Genomic DNA, 4,438 nt, shown 5'->3' on the forward strand with positions numbered 1-4,438 from the left:
GATATTTTTATTTTTTTTTTATTTATTTTTTTTTTTGTGTGTTAAGCACTACATTGCATGACATTGTTGCTGTAGAAGACTAAAAAATTCTGCATGTATCTTTTTTGGCCCTGTTTAATACTATACTATATAATATTTACTCAGGAATATGTACCTAAGTCTGTCCTGTTCACATGCCTTTGATTTTTTTCACAAATAATTGATGAGGAAGAGAGGATCTTAAAGGAAAGACAACTTGGCCTGCCTTAAGTCACTCATTTAGGTCACTCAATTGTTGCCAAGTTACTGTAATTGTGTGTCCTGTTTTTACTAATAAAGGCAAAAGGATGGCGAAGAAATACAGAATTTAAGATATCTAACTTTATCTTCTTACTTCAGGAAACATACTGAAATAAGAAGTAGCCCACAAGTGGCAGTGTCATAGCTGAGTCTGTGGAGATGCCACAGAGACCTAGAAGGCTTAATTTGGTTAAAAACACAGCACAGTCAGTATTTTAATGCAAAGAATATGGATACAACTTCTGGATAGGAAGCCTCACTTAGTTTTTTCTAGCATGCTTCCACAGAGCTCCTTACAGATAGCTTGACAGCTAGCTCTTAGAGTGATGGAAACATGAAGAAGGTTTTGGAATGGTTAATATGCAAAGAAGGTTTTGAAGAATCCTTGATGCTGACAGTGTATTTTATCTAAATTTATTTTATATCTAGTTATATACATTGAGGTAGTGGGTTTTTGCTCAAAATATAGATAGGAACACATGTGTCTCTATAACTTAACATTAACTTTATATCAGTTCATCAGCTTGCCTGAATTGCACCATATGGTACTCAGCTCAATCAAAAACAATAGTTACATGAACTCTTGACTTGTGCTCCCATGTGTTTTATATCCAAACCCAAGAAATCATACAAATTATAGCTGAAAGACATAATAGGTTTATTGCCAAAGCAATGCAGAGCATTCCCTATAGGGCTTTTTCATGTGTGCTCTGCATTCTAACTCAAATTACCTGAGCAACAGATCTTCCTGTTAAGAAATCTGTTTCAGTTTTGTACAAATTTCATGGTCAAGAAGCTTTTCCCACTTTGTGTACAATTATCCCACTATTTTTAATTATACTCTCTGTGCAATACTAGGTAATAATTTGAATTTTGGAGTTTATGGCCTTCAGGTATTGCGATGATTTTAAGATGTTTGTTATGTTATGTGCCATTCTCTAAGCCAGGATAGCAAAATGCACAAGCATGCAGCATCTTTTTATGCGACTTCACTAATGCTGCTGAATAATGCTGCTGATTAATTCTACTGCCAGTCTTGTTCTATATTTTTTTTTTTTAGTTGTAGTTCTGCCAGTAAAGAATTCAATGAACAACCTTTCACATATGAATGATTTCAGAAAAATAATTTCTTTTTTTCTATGTTAGGGAAAATCTAAATAACTCTTAATACTTTTTGATATTTGGGTGAGGACAGCTTTAAGAGCAACCAGCTTATCATTACTACTGATATGGTTTTTGTGGAAATGCAGAAATTCATTCGTGCTGGAGGATGTGCTTAAAAAGAAACTTTAATTAGAAAACAAAATAACGAAAATATTCTAAAATATAAATATTTTTCTAATTCAAGGAAAAATGTTTTTAATGAACGTTTTGTATGAACACAGAAGAATCTTGCTTCCTAAACATGCCTGATTCTTTTTGAGTTACAGTCCTTTCTGGAACAGCTGATATTCTTGATACATCCAGCAGAGGAAACAGAGGTTGAGTAGCAATATTTTTTCCTTTAGATTTAGTCCTGGCAGCAATGAAAAATAGTGCTGCTGTCATTGCAATCTTGTTTTTCATTTCAGTGCTACGTTGGCATACTGCTAAATCCTTGATTCTTAATATGGAAAAATCATCCATCCATCTGTATGTAAATATACAGGTATGTATGTATACACATACATGTATATCTGCATGCAATGGATAGAATTTGTGGGCAAATGCTCGTGGAGCTTGTACATATTCTTAGAAAGCAAAAGGTATTTGATAGTTTATTATATTTGGAAGATGTTGTATTTTAGCTTGGACAGTACATTAATGAGATTTTTGTTTATTACTGCTGAAAATTAACAGTTTATCCTCGCAGAAAGGTAAAAATTCTTAAGTTGGTAAAATTTTGAGGGAGTTTTTTATCTGAAAATGTGCAAATTTTGGCACATACACTATTATTACTATGAAAGCTATCTCAGACATCTATCCATCCAAGTTATGCATGTGTAGGTGTAATAGGAAAACCTGAAGAACAATAGAAAACTTTTATATACACTGGCTGTAGTCATTTTTACTGTGGTTGTTATTGCTATGCAGGCTTGGGGAAGTGTGTCCTTGAAACTGTCAGGTCAGTTCATGGCTAGAACATAAGAATAGTTGCAGAAAATATGTATGAGCATCCATGAATAACCACGATGATAGCTACTTCTGCCACTGCTTGTTGAAAATTTAGTATAATGGTTAATTAGTCTGGAATTGAGAGTCCTTTTATGTATGCACCGTAACAACTTTGGTCAATACATTGATGAAGGTTTGTGTAGTTAACAGTTCCTTCCTTCTCAAAATAAAGTAATTTTCTAATAGGGAGGCTGGGGAATTCCTGAGACATCTCTAAATAAGTTGTTCTTGATGTTCTCGGTGTCTTTGGCATAAAACTGGATTTTTCTGGTTTTTACATGAAACTGAATCAAGTTCTGCATATAAGGTTATACAAGCCTGTCATTCTTTCTTTACGTAAATAAAAGTTTCTGTTTTATTTTCTTTTCCTAGAAATTGTGACCTCACTGTTTAAGACCTGAAAGTGTTTGGAGAATGCTGGCACATGTCATATCTAATATGAAATTATTTTTCTCACGTTTCGTTGTACAGTATACGCTATAAGTTACTCTCAGTTAATGTAGAACCATCTGACTTAATAGCCTGGTCTTAAACCTTTACGTTTCTCCATATGAGAAAATAGTGTCTTTACTCCAGATCATGCCTTTTTCCATATACTCTAAGTATACAGTCATTGGGAAAGAAGGAAAATTCAAATTCATATCTTGCAGGAAAAAAAATTATTTCATGGTCATGAATTTGTTTGTTTTTCCCTATCTAGGGTCAGGTGAGACAAGGCTATAGTTTCAGATGTGTTTGCTGGGGGTACAATCCCTTGGTTAATTTAGCATTAATTTTTGGAATTCCCAGTTTGCCTAAGAGTTCATGCTATGAGAATCAGCAATATTAAGTACTGTCAAGAATGAAACAGAAAGGATCATGTATTCCAGATATTCATCATTTATGTGCTTTTAAACAGCCATGAACTAAACTGTCTTTAAATTTGTATTTTTAGTGCTGTACAATCAAAAGAACTCTAACTAGAAAAACAAAAATGAGCCTACTGTGCATGTCTCTAGACTTTCTCTTTCCTTACTTGGACAGCCAAATAAATGAGTGGAAAAATGGTAGGAAAAAGATTAATATGGGCTGCTGGAGATCATAGTTGGTGACTGTTTAAAGCCCACTTCAGAAAATTTTCTATTGCTCTAAGAAAATACTGTGTTTCCTTAGGAACAAATTTGATATCAAACAGAATCAGATCTGGGGTAAGTTTCTGGAGTAACATTCATCAGCCTCTCCTCTGCTGATGTAAAACAAATCAGCATGCATGTCTCTGCTGTTTCTTTGATGATGCTTTAGAGCAGTTCTGTGTGGTAGCATGCTTCAAAATTGCATGCTGTGGATGTTTTAGAGGTGTAAGATTTTCAGCTGATTGGTTTTCAAAGGCAAACCACTGTGGACAAAAATATACATGTGTCTTTGAAGGAGACTGTATACGTTAATAAAGTGGGGTGTATTATGTTTGAGGACAGGCAGCAAATATATAAAGTTTAAGGCAAATGCATGCCAAAACAATTACTGAAAGCAGAGACATTAGTTATTTTAAAATTTTCTCATTTGAGTATTATGTAGAAAATATTCCACATATGTACTTGTTTAGAGTAAGATATTTGGGCTATGCTCTGCAGGTATATAATGAAAAATGAACAGTAGAGCACATAGAAATACTTTCAAAGAACATTTGATTTTATATAAGAATATCACGTCTCCTAATATTTCAGAGATACAATTTTTTATTGTTATTGTTGTTGTTAACAACAGCAGAAGAAACAGTAATATTTTTCATTATATGTATTTTCCAAAGTTTTCAGTCCATATGAAGAATAGTTTTGAATTCCTTTGCTGTGGAGCAGCTCTCTGACCAAGCAGTAGAGGGCATTCTTTCTTTAGGAGACAGAACTATTTCCTTCAATAGACTAGTATTTTATTCAGGAAGTTGGTGTCCTTGAGGCCTCTTTGTCTTTAAGTACAGGCCATTCACATGTAGATACTGGAGATAGGATGAAAGGGTAAATTCTTACAT

This window comes from Poecile atricapillus, chromosome Z (assembly GCF_030490865.1).
Source record: "Poecile atricapillus isolate bPoeAtr1 chromosome Z, bPoeAtr1.hap1, whole genome shotgun sequence".
Classification (NCBI taxonomy): domain Eukaryota; kingdom Metazoa; phylum Chordata; class Aves; order Passeriformes; family Paridae; genus Poecile; species Poecile atricapillus.